Genomic DNA, 19720 nt, shown 5'->3' with positions numbered 1-19720 from the left:
GAGAATCGCATGAAGAGGCTCCATTCTGATGGGCTTTTAACTTCATTTGATTTTGAATCATACGAGACATGTGAGGCTTGCCTGCTGGGAAAGATGACCAAGACGCCCTTCATAGGTTTTCCTGAGAGGGCGGCAGACTTGCTGGAACTCATACATACTGATGTGTGCGGACCAATGAGTACGACCGCAAGAGGTAGATTCCAATACTTCATAACCTTCACTGATGACTTTAGTAGATATGGCTATGTCTACTTAATGAGACATAAGTCTGAGACATTTGAAAAGTTCAAGGAGTTTCAGAGTGAAGTAGAGAGTCAACATGGCAAGAAAATTAAGGCTTTGTGATCTGATCGTGGAGGCGAATATTTGAGCCACGAGTTTAGCAATCATCTAAAGAGTTGCAGAATTGTTCCACAGTTTACACCACCTGGAACGCCTCAGAGAAATGGCGTGTCTGAGCAACGTAATTGGACTTTGTTGGACATGGTTCGGTCTATGATGAGTTAGTCAGACCTACCATTATCATTTTGGGGATACGCTCTAGAAACAGCCGCTTTCACATTGAATAGGGTACCGTCTAAGTCCGTAGTTAAGACACCACACGAGATGTGGACTGGTAAGAGTCCCAGTTTGTCTTTTCTAAAAATTTGGGGTTGTGAAGTTTATGTCAAACGACTTATGACAGATAAACTAACACCCAAATCAGACAAATGCTTTTTTGTGGGATATCTAAAGGAAACTTTAGGGTATTACTTCTACAACCGATCAGAGGGCAAAGTGTTTGTTGCTCAGAATGGTGTTTTCTTAGAGAAAGAGTTTCTCAAAAGAGAGAAAAGTGGACAAAAGGTGTATCTTAAAGAAGTTCAAGATGAGCCAGTTGGGAAGGACTCTACGAGTGATGCTAATGTAGCAGAACAAGTTGAGATACCTATGGCAATAGAAACACTGCCACAACCACGAAGGTCAGCAAGAATCCATGAGTTGTGTGGGGATTTGGTATTGTTAGATGATGATGAACCTGTGACTTATGCGAAAGCAATGATGGACCCAGATTCTAAGAAATGGCAAAGTGCCATGAGATCCGAGATAGATTCCATGGGAAACAATCAAGTTTAGAACTTGGTTGACCCGCCTGATGGGGTTAGACCCATAGAGTGCAAATGGATCTATAAAAAGAAAAAGGATATGCATGAAAACGTTCACATCTATAAAGCTTGACTTGTTGCAAAGGGTTTTCGGTAAGTTCAAGGAATTGACTACGACGATACTTTATTGCCGGTAGCGATGCTTAAATCTATCTGGATCATTCTAGCAATAGCTGCTTATTTCGATTATGAGATATGGCAGATGGATGTTAAACAGCCTTTCTAAATGGAAATTTGGATGAGGACGTGTATATGATATAGCCCGAAGGTTTTGTTGATCCAAACAATGCTAGGAAAATTTGCAAGCTTCAGAAATCCATTTATGGGTTAAAGCAAGCATCTCGGAGTTGGAACATTCATTTTGATGAAGTGGTCAAAGGGTTTGGCTTCCGTCAGAATGAAGAAGAACCTTGTCTTTACAAGAAGGAAAGTGGGAGCACTGTTGTATTTCTGATCTTGTATGTGGATGACATATTATTGATTGGGAATGACATTCCTATGTTGCAATCCATAAAGACTTCACTAAATAATAATTTTTCTATGAAAGATTTAGGAGAAGCAGCATACATTTTGGGTATCAGGATCTATAGAGATAGATCGAAGAGGCTTATAGGATTAAGCCAAAATACATACATTGACAAGGTGTTGAAATGATTCAACATGGAACAGTCCAAGAAAGGGTTCTTGCCTATGTCACGTGGTATGCGCTTTAGCGATAAACAGTGTCCTTCGATAGCTGATGAGCAGAAGCACACAAGTAAGGTTCCATATGCCTCGGCAGTTGGTTCCATCATGTACGCCATGATATGTACTCGCCCAGATGTCTCATATGCTCTAAGTGTTGTGAGCAGGTACCAAGCTGATCTAGGAGAGAGTCACTAGACACTTGTTAAAAACATTCTTAAGTACTTGAGAAGGACTAAAGATGTGTTCCTAATCTATGGAGGTGAGGAGGAGCTCGTTGTAAATGGTTACACCGATGCTAGCTTCCAAACTAACACGGATGATTCACATTCTCAATCAGGTTTTGTGTTCACAATAAATGGTGGTGCTGTAAGTTGGAAAAGTTCCAAGTAGGAGATGGTGATCGATTCTACAGCAGAGGCCGAGTACATTGTAGCTTCTGGAGCTATGAAGGAAGGTGTTTGGATGAGGAGGTTCCTCATTGAACTTGGTGTGTTTCTGAATGCGTCTAGCCCATTGAATCTACATTGTGACAACAATAGGGCAATTGCGCAGGCTAAGGAGCCAAGGAGTCACCAAAAGAACAAACATGTACTGCGGAAATTTCACCTCATTCGAGAGTTTGTTAGATGAGATGAGATCAAGATGTGCAAGATACACACGGATTTGAATGTTGCAGATCCTTTGACAAAGGCTCTTCCATAGCCTAAGCATGAGGCACACATGAGAGCTATGGGTATTAGATATCTTCGAGATTAACTCTAGTGCAAGTGGGAGATTGTTAGGAGTATGCTCTAGAGATAATCATAGAGATGATTATATTGCCTTGTATCCATGATATATTATGAGTTCATTGAATTTCCATTAAAGACAACCTATATCGATTAACAATTATGTGAATTTTTTGTGAAACTCTTTTACTTGTATGGTTATTCTAATGTTGTCCCTGGTTAGAGTTCATGTGAGGACACACATGAATAATGGATCAGCACATTATTAGTTGATGACTATGTCTCACAAGTCATAGACATGGAGATGTCAAACTAATAATGTGGGCACATGTATGACATGGGGCTAGACTGACCCAACGTGAGATGTTGTTATTATCTCTATTCATATCATGTACGTTATGTCCTTAGACCTAAGATTGTTGTATGTATTCAAGATATGAAATGACCTACTCAGGGACTATCAAACGCTACTCCGTAATAGGGTAGTTATAAAGGTGGTTTTTTGGGTTTGTCGGGAAACATGCTATGAGACATAGACAATCAAGAAGGAATTTGCCCCTCTCTATGTGAGAGAGATATCACTGGATCACTCTAATGATTAGATCAAGAAATGCATGGCCATGCTTGGGTTAAGTGTTAACCTATGAGTTGGACCAAATATCATGAGGCAAGGGAATAACAAGTATGTGGTTTTGTGGTGGTTCGTCTGATATGATCTTTGCGTACGCATAGGAGTTGACATGCCTTGCTAGAGGTTGCTATCAACTAATGGCCGAGTAGGAGTACTCAGGCCATGTCTATGTGTGCGTGAACCCATAGGGTTGCACGCTTAAGGGGCTGGAAGCCTAATTCGGATTGGATCCGAGTTAGACAAGGCTTAGGGTTACTAATGGGCCTCCAACTCGGGAGCTCATTAGGGACGCCTATAAATAAGTGGGGTGGGCAACGGGGCTAGGATCCATGCCTTTTTGGCAGCCGCCGCTGCCCATCCTACGCCCGCGCATGCTGCTCCTCGCGGACCTAGCAGTCCGGAGGCATGATGCTTCCTCCCTGTATGTGTGGATACCTCGGAGGTGCTACATCTGGAGCACAAGGACAAACCGCACGAAGGGGACGGACGTACGGACGACCTTGCAACTACACGACACTGCTACGACGTGTTCGACTACATCGAGCCGCTTCCGCTGCACCTGCGCGTCTAGTGGTAATCCTGTGATCTATAACTTTTATGAGGTCGAATTTTTGTTTTTCGGCTAGCGTAGCATCCTCATAACCCTACAATGCCATACTTAAAAAACATTACAACTTGTGTAATTGAGGCCATTCTGATATAATTTCTTCACAAATAGAAACATATGCCATGAACTCCAAGTTGTAATTGAGCTACATGAAACTGCAGCAGTAACTGTTGACCCACCTCCTAAGAAGTTCACTCCAAGGAAGAAGCAGCTAGCAACCAAGACCAAGAAGGGGAAGAAGTGGGTGAATGGAGTGGAAAAAATAGCAGGGAGGACATTCATTTTGGTTGTAAAAGGCCCTCAAAATGACTTCTTTTGTGTAATTGAGGCCTTGCCTTGGCCAGACATGCTTATGTAAGTGGCTAGAACTATGTAAGTGGCATGAACTATTGTATGTGGCCAAAACGTGTGGCAACTCCTCTAAACAACAACTCTGTTTGATGTGGCCTAAATGTAGCACTATTGGTTGGTTTATGATTAATCTGTTCCATCTGTTATGTGTGATCTGTTATATTGAATCTGTCATGGTTAACATGTGCGTGATCTGTCTTGTATTTGTTGTTAACATGTACAACTGTTTTAGTTGATCTGTCTTGTGTTTGTTACCGAGTTAGGCACTACCAAAAGACACATTGAAACACAATTTACACATTGTCACATTGAAACACAATTTTTGTTTCCATACATTGTCACATTGAAACACAACTTTCATTTTCCATACATTGTCACTTCATTGCAACATACATCACAACAGATCCAAAAACAACATATATAACACACACAATGAACATGTTCATCTTCCAAATCAATGTCTCCATCTTATGCTACAGGTCTTTCCTATTGTTGTCAGGACCATTTGGATTGTCAACTGAAACATCTTCATAATCCACCAACTCTGCCCAGTTGGAGGGGCGAACCTGGTGCTCGAAGTACTGCTTCTCAAATCTATAGTACCCACACAGTTTGGGAAACTTAAAAAAACAAAGTTAGAACCCTAACTGTGACAATGGGGGATGGGCAGTACACAGAGCTCACCCCGTTCCTCGCACACTTAAAGTACAGATGCCCGTGGTTATCACCATCCTTCTTGGTTCGCCCCTCCACCACCCGAGCAAGCCTGTAGTCCGGGCAAGGGATCAACGGGAAGCCGCTCAACTCATCTACTGGATCCACACAGACGGAGGCGATGAGGGAGCTCCGGGCACTTTGGACCCGACTCCTCACCCTTGCAGATGACTCGGCGTAATGGGATAGGGACATGTCTCGCGGTGGAGGGCGGCGGCTGGCGGGCGTCGCACGTAGACCAGAGAAAGGAGAAAGCGGAGTGGATGGGAGAGAGTGGAGTGGGCCACGAGGTAATACAGACGCTAGGGGCAGGGCGGTCATTTTACATCGGTCTGCTGACTCGGATGCAAGCTGGACAGTGGACCTGACGTGCCACACGAGCAAAAGTGACAAATGTGTATTGTTTTTCTCTCTCCGATGCTAAAAACGTAGCGTTAAATCTAAAGATGCTATCTCAGAAATCGTCACCAGTAATAATAGTAAAAAGTTAAATAACCCTCGTTTTTACTTGTATCTGATCATGCAGTGGCCGACGAGGGCAACACGGCAGCGATCGACGACCTGCGGCGCGACGAGGTCTTCAACCGAGACTCATTCCCGGCGTGGCTCGCGTACGCCGGGTACGCCGTCATTAGCACCGTCGCGGTGGTCGCCATCCCAATGATGTTCCGGCAGGTGCGGTGGTACTATGTGGTGGCCGCGTACGCGCTGGCTCCCGTGCTAGGCTTCTCCAACTCCTACGGCGCTAGGCTCATGGACATCAACATGGGCTACAGCTACGGCCAGCTCGCGCTCTTCGTCCTCGCGGCGTGGGCTGGGCGCGACGACGGCGTCGTGGCCGGCCTCGTCGGCTGCGGGCTGGTCAAGCAGCTGGTGCTCATCTCCGCCGACCTCATGCACGACTTCAAGACGGCGCACCTGACCCTCACGTCGCCACGGTCCATGCTCGCCGCGCAGGCCTTCGGTGCCGTCATCGGCTGTGTCGTCACGCCGCTCACGTTCCTCCTCTTCTACAGGGCGTTCGACGTCGGCAACCCTAACGGGTACTGGAAGGCGCCGTTCGCGCTCATCTACCGCAACATGGCACTCCTGGGAGCGCAGGGCTTCTCGGCGCTGCCCACGAACTGCCTGCCGCTGTCCGCGGGGTTCTTCGTGTTCGCCGTGTGCTCGCCAACGTCATCAAGGATGTCCTGCCGCCGCGGTACGCGAGGTACGTGCCCTTGCCGACGGCGATGGCAGTGCCGTTCCTCGTCGGCGTCAGCTTCGCCACCGACATGGTTGTGGGGACCTTGGTGATCTTTGCCTGGCAACGGATTGACGGCAACGAGACCACGTTGCTGGTGCCGGCGGTGGCGTCAGGCCTCATCTGCGGTGATGGCATGTGGACTTTCCCGTCGTCGTTGCTTTCTCTGGCCAAGATCAAGCCGCCCATGTGCCTGAAATTCACACCTGGAAGCTAGTAGATAAATGGATCCATTGTGTCATGTTTCAATCTTCGGATACTGACCTGACGCAGTCTGAACTCTGAGGAAATGATTAAGGGCTCGTTCGGCAAGACTCCTGCCCAGGATTTGTTCCACCTCATCAAAGTTTATATAAATTAGTCTATCATTTCTAGTAGAAATCATTCCAGGACATCATTACCTAACTACTACAAAAAGCATTTGTAGGGGCAGCTGAAGATCATTTGTAGAGGCGACTCAACCAGCCGCCCCTACCATACCATCTCTACAAATCATGTATTTATAGGAGCGGTTCTCAGACCGTTCTTACAAATCGATTCGTAGAGGCGGTTGATATTACCAGCCGCCCCTACAAATCGATTTGTAGGGGCAGATGATACTGTAGCAGCCCCTACAAATTGATTCGTAGAGGCAACTACAGTACAAGCCCCTACAGTACATTTTTCCGTAAAAAAATTCAAATTTAACTAGAACATGCATATATATATATATATATGCATATATAATTCAAATCTGACCAGAACATATATATATATAATTCAAATCTGACCACAAGCACAAGAGCATTATATAAACCACCATTACAAGTCCAATTCACAAGAATATACAATCCATCTCAAATCTCCAATTAGTAGACATGCTGATATATCAGGACAACGGCAGGAAATCATAGAATTGGCAGCCAATTACTAATCTCCAATTAGTAGACGCTGGGAGTGCATGCCAAATTAACACTATGATAGAGATAGGACGCTAGCTAGGACTGCATGCCAAATTAACACTACCAGTGTTCAAAAAGGCGACGCCTTAGGCGCGCCTAGTCGCTAGTCGATGGGTTCCCGCCTGGCCTATGGGGGTAGGCGGACATCCAGGCGCAAGGAGGTAGGTCGCCGGTGGGGGAGGTCGCAGCGGGAGGTCGCCGGTGGGGGAGGAGGAGCTGAGAGCGGCGGCGGGCGCGGGCGCGTGCGTGTGCAGGCGGCAGCAGGCAGGGGGGTCCTACCTGGCCTAGGGGGTAGGCGGACCCTTAGGCGGCGCCAGCTCGTCGGCGACGCCGGTGGGGGAGGAGGAGCTTCTGGCGGAGGTCGCCGGTAGAGGAGGAGCTGCGGGGCGGGGGCGGGCGCGTGCGCGGGTGGGGGCGGGCACGCACTAGAGGAGAGAGAGATGCCGGAGAGGGAGAGGAATCGGAGGCGGCGGCTGATGCGGGCTACCGAACAGAGGAAGCGGCGTCGAGCAGAGGATGCGGGAGACCGAACAGAAGGATAAGGTTGGAGACCTGGAGTGGGAGATGGGCTGGACTGTTGCCATTTGGGCCTTTCTATCTCTCTAAGCCAGCCTTTCAATCTATCTAAACCCACTATTTCAGCTGTTTATTTTTTCTTTTAGAAGATAATATATGTATATTAGTATATATACAAAACGCCTAGAAAAACGCCTTAAAACGCCTAGGCTCGCTTAAGCTCGCCTAGGCTCTAGGCTATGGGTCATCGCCTAGAAGTCGCCTAGCGCCTAGCTGAACTTTGAACACTACTAAGATAAAGATAGGACTGCATATGCCAAAGCTAGAATCGTCGATCCTCCTCAGTTCCTCCTTCCATGCGCAGGCCTCAGAAGTTCAGTCAATACCAAGGGGCAGCTCGCCACCAGATGATTGTAGCCCTCGGTCGCCAGGACCGCATCAAGAGTTTCAAGCGACCTGGCAATGAAATCAACACACTTGGCCTTAAGCAGCGAGCACTTGTGCTGCTCAGCTAGAGCCAACGTTGTCAGCTTAAGCCTATCAAGCCCGTACCTGCGAAAATACTAATTAGTTGCATCCATAATAATGAAATTTGGATTAATTCGTTCAGCAAAAATAGACATACCTGTCAGCAGCTGCGAGTAAGTGTTGAGCCATAGCCATCACCATTTCAGACACTGTTTCTTGAATGCTCACCTTAGCTTGCCAATGTATTCTTTGCATCAAGCGAGATGAGGTATTCAGTGCCTGCGAGCCTATGACTTCTGCGTGCAGCAAGTAGAAATTTCCCATCATCAGCTAACGCTGTAGATGGGGAGAGGGAGGGGAAGAGAAGAGACATTAACTATTCCAAGAGAAGAGACATTAACTATTCCACCATTTTAGAAAACCATATTTAGCATCTTCTAATTAGCTAGGACAGGAAATGTAAGTGATAGAGTAAGTGGACATGTGCACAAGATCTTTAAGGTATTCAGATATATACAGATACAATGTGTGGCAGTACTAAACAACAAAACATATCTCATAAATGGTTTAAGTAGGGAGAAACATGAATGTGTGGATGAATACAATAAAAGTTTGTAACTCGTAAGCATAAACAGACAGTTTCATTACCTTTTTCTAAAGGAAAAATACTTTGTATCTCAGATTAATAGACTGCAACCCAATCAGAATATTTTCATTGCTGATTGACATCCAGAGATCAGAGATCTAGACTAGCAGATACGAGAAATAAAGAGCCACCATTCAGAGCATACACAATGAAATGAGGAAAGAGTATTTTATACCGAGTACATTTGAGCCTGAAGCTTTGTTCTTACCCCAACGTCAGAATGTCTGAACAGAATCAAACATAAAAAGACAAGTAAATTCATCGGAAATTAATCTGATAGATTGAAACAATACTCACTACCATTTTGCTGGGCATGTGTACACGCACAACCTGCGGCCAGCAATCAGGGCTAGATACGTCATCAGAGTACACGATATACACTCTCCTCCCTCTACTGCTACATGTAAAAACAAACAAATCGACGGAGACATTAGCGTGCCAACACCGATGACCATATATCAGGAACAGAAGGGGAAGGGGAAGGGGAATGGAGGAGTGGAATACCTGGCAGATGGGACCGTCATCGTCCAGACCAGATTGCGAGGACACCTGTCGGATAGGGACGCCGAGCAGCGGTCCTCGGAGACCCGCGCCTCAAGCCCGTAGGAGATCCGTCGCCTCCGCTAGTGTCCCAAACCTAGGAGAATGAGTGAACGAGGGCGAACATAGAAGAGAGGAAGGAGAGAAGGGATGAGGAGCTCACCATCCCCCGCAAGCCGGATCCACCGCGGATCTAATGGATCAACCCTGGCTACGCCAAGATGGCCACCGCGGAGGTCTACCCGCGCCGCCGCCCTGCCCGCGTCGGGGGAGATGGGGAGAGAGGGAGGGGAAGAGAAGAGACTGCCTGGACTCACCCGTGCGGAGCGGATCTGGGAGCGTATCTGGGAGCGGAGCGGATCTGGGAGCGGAGCCGGGAGCTGCGAGCGCGTGGTGGTCTCGTCTCGTCTTGCGCCCGCACGGCCGTGTGGTCAGTCACTACGCGAACGGAAACCAGCGCGGGCCGAGGTGGGCATCGCATCAGCGGAGGGGAGGGACGACGGGAGGACAACGGAGCCGAAGAAGAGGGAGTGAGGAGAGCGGAGACAAGAGAGAGGGAGCCACCGCTGAGAGAGGATGTGGATGCGCGAGAGGGAGTTAGGGTTGGATTGGGTTGGATTTTTTCGAGGGAGTGAGGAGTAAGGATGGCAACGGTTATATACTCGTCGGTATCGTCGGAACGTTCTCTTTCTCGCTACGGAGAATTCATCATGTCCCCATCCCCATTAACTGTTTTGGGTATAGATTCTTGCCCATCCCCATACCCGTCGGGTATCGGTCGGGTAGCAGATACCCGACGAGTACTGCATACCCGATAAACAAGGACACTTGGGGTCACAGCTTTGCAATCGGAGACGTTTCTTCTTCACCCGGGTATAAGTGTCGGAGTCTCGGAGATGCCGAGGAGAAGGAACGAGGTTGCGAGGAGGACGAGCAAAGGTGGCAGAGAGACCGAACTGAGGAAGCGAGGGGCACGAGCGCTCGTGAGACAGGCGTGCTTGTGCTGCTGGCGGAGATGGTGAGGAAAAATTGAACGAGGGTTCCTAGAACACACAAATTATATATATAACTGTTCAGATTTGGACCAAAATATCTATGTTAAGCTTCTTTGGGCCTAATACTCGCATGACAGCTCAAATAGTCGGGTTCCCCAACGGGTAACGGGGACGGGTAAACAGGGAACGTTCCCGTACCCGCTATACCCGTCGGGTATGGATTCTTGCCCATTTAAATACCCGCGGGTAAAAATATGATCCCATCCCCGTCCCCTAATGGATCAAATACCCATCGGGTATCGGGTCCCCGTTGCCATCCTTAATGAGGAGAGCGGAGACAAGAGAGAGGGAGCTACCGCTAAGAGAGGATGTGGATGCGCGAGAGGGAGTTAGGGTTGGATTGGGTTGGATTTTTTCTCGGGTTGGAGGTGGCTGCTATATATATCGTAGGAATTTGTATGGGCGGCTGGTGATTCAACTGCTCCTATAAATACCAACACCGCACTATAGAAACACGTGATTTGTCAAGTGTAAAAATCTTTACCGAGTGCCAAATTTCTAGCACTCGACAAAGACCTGCTTTGCCGAGCGCCGCACTCGGCAAAATATGTCACTCAGCAAAGAGGCATTTGCCGAGTGCTTGGCACTCGGCAAAGGCTGTCTTTGCCGAGTGTCTGGCACTCGATAAAGGCAAACACTCGACAAAGATTGGTAGGGGCCTAACGGCATCCAGCGGCATCCTCTTTGCCGAGTGCCCCCCATTTGGCATTCGGCAAAGAATTTATTTTGCCGAGTGCCAAAACTTGGCACTCGGCAAAAAAAAATTGGTTTTTTGCCATCAATTTTTTTGAAGCTTTAGTACACTACCACAAACAACATGTTTAAATTTGGGACATTTTCATTGCCTTTTGGCATATTTCTATAGTTTATTTTATTTTGTTGAATTTTTCTAGAAAATATAAGTTTAAACTGCAGGTGCATCGAATAATGGATTACATTCGTTCAAAAAATGTTATCCTTATTTCTTAGTGTAAATTTAGGCTAAATCCAAAAACTGTCTTGAAATTTCGATCAACGTGCTCACAGGGCAACGCCGCCAACTTGCGTGGGAGTGGTTTTTTAATTGTAAAAAATGCGAACGAATTCCGAAAATCATGAAACTTGTCGAGTTGTCGCCGTATCGTATGCGTATGGCGTGAAAAAAAATTGAAAAAGTTTCGACCACGTTGTCACATACTATGCTCATAAACCAGGACATCTCACCTCTCTCTCCCTCAGCCGCCGTCGCCGCACATCGCCGGCCCACGCCTTCGCCCCGGCCCGCGCCTCCACACATCGCCGGCCACCGCGCCTCCCCGTGCGGCGGCCCCTCGCCGGCCGGCGCCCTCAGGCCACCTCCCCGCGCGGGCCCCAGCGCCGCCGCGGCGCGCCCTACCGGTGGCCACCGCCCCTGCCCGGCCTCCACCGCCTACGCCGGGCCCCTCGGCGGCCACCTCCCCCACCTGCGCGCCCCCCTCGGCGGCCACCGCCCCCGCTGGCGGCCACTACAGAAGAGATGAGGAGGAGGCGCGCCGCGGCCCCCGCCCCCGCCTGGCCTCCGCCGCCCGCGCTGGCCCCCTTGGCGGCCACCTCCCCCGCCAGCGCGCCCCCCTCGGTGGCCACCTCCCCCGTCGGCGGCCACTACAGAAGAGAGGAGGAGGAGGTAGGGGAGAAGAGAGGAGGAGGGGAGAAGAGAGGAGGAGAAGGAGAGGAGAAGGAAGGTGCCAGCCTAGGCCAATCAACCCTCACGCCGCTGCGGTCGTCCCCGCCGTCGTCGCCGACCCTCGTTGTTGCCATTCTTGTCGCGAAGGTATGCCCTGCACCTGTAGTAGTTAGTAGTAGTACTTAGTAGTGTTAGTAGTAGTTAGTAAGTAGTAGTAGTTAGTAGTTAGTAGTGTTAGTAGTATTGTTAGTAGTAAGTAGTGATAGTAGTAGTGTTAGTAGTAGTAGTGTTAGCGTTAGTAGTTGTTGTAGTGGTAGTAGTACTTGTTGTACTACTTCGATACTTTCATCTACATGAAAAGAGAACTAAAGTATATGGCTCGTCTTGGTATATATATGTTTGTTGGCCTTCGTGCCTATGTTTGGTATATATGTGGTTGTTGGCCATCGCGCCTACGTTTCTTGCAGGTTTTGGAAACCTCCCCATGCAGGGGAGGTGCTGCCAAAATTTTCAATGGATTCTAACCTATTGCCTTTTTATGTAGGAGAAGGACCCATGGGAGGGACTCGGTGACCCCGATCGTCTTCGTCGGCGCTGCTGGTCTGCCTGCACCGACACGCCACTGCCCCGCTAGCCTGACTCCACCGCCACCCTAGGTATAACCCCTCCTCCTTTGCATGCATGTTTTATATGGTCACGTAGCTCAGTTAGGTGTCTCCCGTTTGAAAGAGATACGGTTGGAGGTATGCAGATCTTTACATATCTACGACCATATCTCTTTTGGATTGTCCATGTATTTTGGACAGCCTGCGGATGCGTAGATGAGGTTAATTTCCATGGTTCGCTCTAGTCTGAGACAGACTTTTGGCATCACCTCCCTGTTGTTCTCTGAATACACACTCTCCCTTACAAGACGTGTATCGGGAGAACAGCGGGGAGGTGCTACCGAAATTTTGTCTCGGATAGGAGCGGAGCATTGAAACTGACCTCATATATGCATCCACGGGTGGGATTAGGACCTATCCTCACCTATTAGATGGTAGGAACGCCGTGCAGATGCAATTGCTGGTTATATTACTCGCTTACATATGTATATGCCAGAGGATGGAGAACCATGATTGGATGTACACGGGCCACGCAAGTATGACTCCAGAATGGATGACTAAGACTAATGCTTTCTTGGAGCATTCATTTGGCAAGGCTGCTAGAGGGTCGAGTCGGATGTCGTGTCCCTGCAGCAAATGTGACAACCGTGTAAGAAAGAATATGAAGAACGTGGGGAAAGATCTTTGCAAGTATGGATTCACGCCAAACTATACCTGCTGGATCCACCATGGTGAAGCCGATCGTATTAGAGAGGAGGTGGTGAGACCACGCCTCGAGGCTTTTGATAGAGATACCGGGGTAGCATACTAGATGGATGACTTTCAGGAGGCATGGTTCGGTGAAGGATTAGAGGATGAGCCAGAGGAATCCGCAAAGGCGTACTATGATATGTTGTCTTTGACACAGAAGCCCCTTCACGAAAAGACAATGGTTTCGCAACTGGATGCCATTGGACGCCTAATGGCGTTCAAGTCACAGTGTAGCATGAGTCAAGACAACTTCGATGGTATGTTTGTAGTTGTTGGATCCCTGCTTCCAGAGGGCCACATTCTGCCGAAGAACTTGTACGAGTCACAGAAACTTCTTCGTGCCCTTAAGATGCCATATGAGCGCATCCATACTTGTCCGAATGGTTGCGTCCTATTTAGGAAAGATCATGAGAAAGCAACGCATTGTCCAAAGTGCAAATCCTCTAGGTATCTAGAGGTCGACACTAGTGATGGCAAGAAGAATAGCTTGGTATCCCCGCGAAGGTCCTACGGTACCTTCCTATCATACCGAGGATCCAACGGTTGTACATGATAGAGGAGTCCGTGAAACAGATGACATGGCATAAACATGGCAAAAGATACAATGCTGACAAGATGGTACACCCATCGTATGGTGATGCATGGACCCATTTCGATGGCATACATCATGGTAAAGCTGAGGAGGCTCGGAATGTACATGTAGCGCTGACAACAGATGGGTTTAACCCCTATGGATTGCTGGCGGCCCCGTACACTTGTTGGCCCGTGTTTATGATCCCCCTCAATCTCCCCCCCCCCGGCGTCATGTTTCAACCCAAGAATGTATTCTTGTCACTGATAATTTCTGGACACCTAGTGAACAAGATGGGTTTGTTCATGGAGCCTCTCATTGATGAATTGATCCTTGCTTGGGAAAAGGGGGTACTGACATACGACCGAGCTACAAAGAAGAACTTCACAATACATGTGTGGTACCACTACTCTCTACATGACTTCTTGGCGTATGGCATATTCTACATGTGGTGTGTTCACGCGAAGTTCCCATGCCCAATATGCAAGACTATTGTGAGGTTCACTTGGCTAAAGAGGGGTGGCAAGTTTTCTTTGTTTGACCAACATCGTCAATTCCTCCCTCTTGACCATCCATTCAGACGAGATGTCAAGAACTTCAGGAAAGGGGTTCAAGTCACCGACCCTGCACCTCAGATGATGACTGGTGTCGAGGTCCGTGCTGAGATAGAGGCTCTCAAAGATGATAAAGAGAAAGATGGTTTTATTGGATAAGGTGAGGAACACCAGTGGACTCATAAATCAGGCTTGACTAGGCTCCCCTATTTCAATGACCTTCTTCTTCCACACAACATTGATGTAATGCACACAGAAAAGAATATCACCAAGGCGCTTTTTGCAACACTCATGGACATTCCTGATAAGTCAAAGGACAACGTTAAGGCTAGACTAGACATATCAATGATGTGCGATAGGCCAAAGCAAGTGATGAAGCCTCCCGCACCCGGTAAGAAATGGAGAAGGACTCCGGTCGATTTCATCTTGAAAAAGGACCAAAGGAAGGAAGTACTGCAGTGGATCTAGACATTAATGTTCCCTGATGGGCATATGGCGAATTTGAGTAGGGGAGTGAACTTGTCCACTATGCGAGTCTTAGGATGAAGAGTCATGACTACCACATATGGATTGAGCAGCTCTTTCCTGCGATGACCCAGGGATACGTCCCTGAGCATGTGTGGCGCATGCTGGCAGAGTTGAGCTATTTCTTCCGCCAGCTTTGTGCTAAGGAGTTATCTCAGGATGTGATTGATGACTTGGAGAAAGTGGCACCTGTGTTGCTCTGCAAGTTGGAGAAGATCTTTCCACTCGGCTTCTTCCTGGTGATGCAGCATCTAATTTTGCACCTACCGTACGAGGCACGAATGGGGGGCCCGTGCAGGCCCGTTGGTGCTATACAATTAAGAGATGTCTAAAGATTCTTCGGAAAAAGTGTAGAAATAAAGCCAAAATTGAGGCTTCTGTGGCAAAGGCATTCATTCTGGAGGAGGTGTCAAACTTCACAGTGGCATACTATAAGGATGGCCTTCCCAGCGTGCACAATCTTCCCCCTTGTTACAACACAGATGAGAGTTCATCGAACCTCAGCCTTTTCAAAGGGCAACTTGGAAAGGCAAGCGCATCGGGCACCAAGACCTTGCGGCATGATGAGTGGCGCACTATCATGTTGTATGTGTCGTTGAACCTTGACAAAGTGAAGCCTTATGTGCAGTAAGTTCTCAATGAGCTTGTTACATACACCCTTGTCACTATCCTCCATCTATCGAACCTCCTTATCTCTTGTTTTTAGGGAATTTCTGAATAAATACTGGAGAGGGAATAGGGCTCCTTCCCCTCAAGAAGAAGATAGTCTTTTCAAAGATGGTGTGCCTGATTTCATATCTTGGTTCGATATGAAGGTACCATCCAATTTACCTCGTTCAATCTTTGACATCCCACTTTGCTCCTACGAGCAAGTAATGTAACGATCTATCCGGCCTCACCTTGTAGGGCCGCAAGGATGCGGAAATGGATGCTAAGTTGAAAGGGCTCGCCAAAGGCTTTGCCTACAAGGTCAAGTCATTCACCGTTTATGATGTGAATGGCTATCGCTTTCACACAAGAAACTACGAGCGAAGTCGGCCCAATCGGAAAACCACAAATACCAGAGTTCGTACACCCAGCACCGATGAGCATGACTACTACATCATAGTAGAAGAAATATACGAGCTCAATTTTGAGTGTCGCAAAGCTCCTAATCAAGTCGTATTCAAATGCCATTGGTTCGATCCTAATGTCACGAGAATAGCCCCTGAGATTGGACAAGTCGAAATTCGATAGGATTCTATCTATCAAGGAGAGGATGTCTATATTGTGGCTCAACAGACCATGCAAGTTTATTATCTCCCATGGGCGTACCAAAAAGACCCCAATCTTATCAGTTGGTACCTTGTGCAGTTGGTATTGCCGCACGGTAAACTGCATGTCCCAAACGATGAGGATTACAACTTTGACCCAAACACATGGGAGTTCTATCAACCAGAGGGGCTAGAAGGGAGGTTTGACATAGACATGTTTTCACTGATGGGCATGGAAGTAGACAATGACATTGATCAGGACGATGGAGATGAGGACGATGGAGATGAGGTGCAAAATGCTAAGGACTTACAAATGCTTGAGCGATTACAGTTAGGCGATGATAATGATGACAACGATGGAGATGAGCCCAATTTACTCGACAATATTGATAGTGATGACGACACCTATGATCCAGCCGCTGCCGATAGTGAAGAATATTTCTAATTCATGTAATACTATATTATTATTATTATTATTATTATTATTATTATTGTTGTTGTTGTTGTTGTTGTTGTTGTTGTTGTTGTTGTTGTTATTATTGCAATTATGTTTTGTTCATTTTGCATCTTTTTATAAGTACTTGTAATTTAACTGTGCTAATTGGTTTACTCTTTGAAATTGTAGGCACTCGACAAAATGCTGGGCGGAAGGCAGGCCCGTCGAGGGGGGGGGGTCAACTCCCTCTACATGAGGGAGCGCTCACCACCCCACGCTGAGGAGGACCCCTTGCTAGAGCCGCCGATGAGGAGGATGAGGAGTGGCCGCCACCATGGCCGTCTGAGGATGAGGGTGCAGCCGGCTGCCACCCCGTCGGTGGACGAGGACGACCAGGCGGTGGGCCTGCACATAGGAGGGGGTGGCACTTCCTCTGACTCGTCGAACCACGGGGAGGTGGCGATAGCGATAGCAGGGGTTCCACTTGCACTACCTCTGGCTCTACCTCATCGGGAGTCTACTTGTGCGGGCCCTCGCAGCTCCTGGCATGGTCGATCCCACTTCACCAGCGCCCGGTGATTCGACCCAGTGGCGATAAGTAAGTATTATTTCACTACTATTTCATATGACATGTTGAAAATCAAACTGGAGACTAACAATTCTTCTTAATGACTCTTGCAGCAACTGGGAAGTTGTGTCCGGAATGGGCCGGCACATCAATGGCACACTGGGCCTTCTGATTCGGCAGCACTACCCTGGCATGGTCACCTATGCCTTGGTGACTTCGCCGCCCTAGACGTGGGACCACTTCTACGCCGTCGAGGACAGCGAGTTTGGCACCGTTGCGGCGCGGATCAAGGCCGAGTTCTGGGTGAGTCTTCATCGCACTAAATTGGTCAATACTACGCATTCATTGGTCGTTCTTGAAATAATGAAATGATACATGATGTCTGTATGCAGGACTTCTTTAGGTGCGACGAAGGGTTTGAGGACTGGGCGGTGCGAGTGTAGGACAAGGTCTGTAGGTCCTGACTCTCGGACCTATACCATGAGACATGGCTCTAGTGCATCATCAACTACAGCGCCGACGTCCTTGGTCAGGTGGTGAGGAAGGCCGATGCTAGGACCAGGATGCTCACCAAGGAGCAGTACCTCTCGGTAAGTACGAAACATTAATACTAACTCCTTCCATGAAGAATAGGTAGGCTTCATTTCATCTTCTGACATATCAATAACTTGATGGCATGCAGCAGTGTCCTAATTGGTGCGCCAGGCACCGCCTCTGCTGGGAGGTCATTATGGACAGGTGGCTCTCGAAGGAGTGGGTGGAGAAGCACAACATCCGTCGAGACTGCCGCCTGCAGATGGGTGGGGCGCCACACCACCAAGGCAACCAGAGCCTCAGCGCGTACACCCAGACATGGGTAATCTTTTTTGTGTTTTCATCTTTATTTATTTATTCTAACGCTCAATTCTCATTACTTGTAATTATCTTTGTGTTTTCCTTGCAGTCCCAGGCACACCAAGGCTAGGAATGCAACGAGTTCATGGCGTACGCCCAGGCACACAAGGGCAAGGCGATGGCCCCGGAAGTCACCTACAACCTGGCAGACGGGCCCGAGGCGTACACCAACGCGAGCGTCCACAGCAAGCTTACCGAGTACACCTCGGTGGCCCGCGAGCGCCATGGGGAGGACTTCGATCTAGCCACCTAGCCCCTGAACACAGACCTCCTGATGAGGATGGAAGGAGGGAAGCAGCACGGTCGGTACTAGATGACGGACAGCACAGTTGACTCCGCCTCTGTTCCCAAGCTCGCCGAGATTCGAGCAAGGAGCACGAGCTCCTCCCTCCCCATACGCTCTCGGCAGCAGAGCTCACAGTAGCAGATGGCGGAACTCCAGGTTAGTACTGTTTTATTCATCGTTCATTGCTTTTACACATCTACCTTGCCTTTGCATTGTTTAAACATTGCGGGTGGAATGTTGCAGGCCAACTTGCGGAGGTTGGAGGCCCAACAGGTGGCCCAGGCAGAGGCCCATTGGCTGGAGATGGAGGCTGTACAAATCCAGAGAGCGGCCGAGACGCAGAGGTTGCAGGACATGTTCAGCTTCATGGCGAGCCTTCAGGCCTTGCCAGGTGTGGTCGTGCCCCAGTCGCTGCTCGCTCTAGTTGTGGCTCCCTCTCCTCCTGTAGGGACTCCGGTGAGTATATATGGTTGTTTATTCCTTTAGCTTGTGCGGCCCTCCTATAGATACTCATGAATTCGCTTCTTCTTTGTGCAGCAACAGTCGGCGGGTTTGAACCCGACTCCTCAAGGTGGCCCTTCTCCACAGGCCGGGTGGACAACTGGCCCTCGTCAAGGTGGCAGTTCACACTTTGGGTGGGGAGGCTAGCAGTAGGTACCATTTATTTGTTTCTTTTCATGTTGCATAGACTTGTATTAGACTTAGCCTTATGTTGGACTACTACTAGAGACATATATATATATATATATATATATATATATATATATATATATATATATATATATATATATATATATATATATATATATTGTGATGGATATTGTCATGGATGATGCGAATATATGTGATGGATTATGGACAATGAATTTGTATGTGATGTATTATGGATGGTGGATGTGTATGTGATGGGTTATGGATGTGTATGTGATGAAATATGGATGTGTATGTGATATATCATGTGCTGTGTGTTGATATATATGTGATTTCTTTGTTTGTGCTGATGGAAAGCAAAAATCCAAAAAAATAGCATTTTTCTCCTCTTTGTCGAGTGCCACACTCGGCAAAGAGGGCTTTGCCGAGTGCCATGACCATGGCACTCGGCAAAGCTGGGAAGCAGAGACCCAATTTCTCAGCTTTGTCGAGTGCCAGAGCCATGGCACTCGGCAAAGATTTTTTTTAAAAAAAAAATCTTTGCCAAGTGCAAGAGTATGGCACTCGGCAAAAAATTTTCAAAAAAAAAAATTCTTTGTCGAGTACCGTTGAGGTGGCACTCGGCAAAGAGGCCATCAGAGTTGATGTTGGATTTTTTTTTGCCGAGTGCTGACGTGACACTCGGCAAAGGCTTTACCGAGTGCCCGATATGT

At 48.0% G+C, this 19720-nt stretch overlaps 1 long non-coding RNA gene and 1 pseudogene across 8 annotated transcripts; one reads left to right on the top strand and one right to left on the bottom strand.

The window, feature by feature from the left end:
- LOC136474470 (probable metal-nicotianamine transporter YSL16) overlaps positions 1-6331 on the top strand; it is a 35854-nt pseudogene extending 29523 nt beyond the window's left edge.
- A 1352-nt stretch (positions 6332-7683) lies between these two features.
- Positions 7684-9829, bottom strand: LOC136477849 (uncharacterized). Of its 8 annotated transcripts, XR_010764127.1 has the most exons (6): positions 9381-9829; positions 9182-9314; positions 8860-9071; positions 8680-8775; positions 8189-8367; positions 7684-8115 (listed from the first exon to the last, which is right to left on the bottom strand). It is a non-coding gene; the product is annotated as an uncharacterized lncRNA (long non-coding RNA). The 8 variants fall into 8 exon arrangements; XR_010764122.1 differs by having other exon boundaries at positions 8680-9071; XR_010764124.1 differs by lacking the exon at positions 8680-8775 and having other exon boundaries at positions 8853-9071.
- Positions 9830-19720: the final 9891 nt, after the last annotated feature.

This window comes from Miscanthus floridulus, chromosome 8, assembly GCF_019320115.1.
Source record: "Miscanthus floridulus cultivar M001 chromosome 8, ASM1932011v1, whole genome shotgun sequence".
NCBI lineage: Eukaryota > Viridiplantae > Streptophyta > Magnoliopsida > Poales > Poaceae > Miscanthus > Miscanthus floridulus.
The sequence above is the reverse complement of the archived record's forward strand: the minus strand, read 5'-3'. Positions and strand labels throughout refer to the sequence as shown.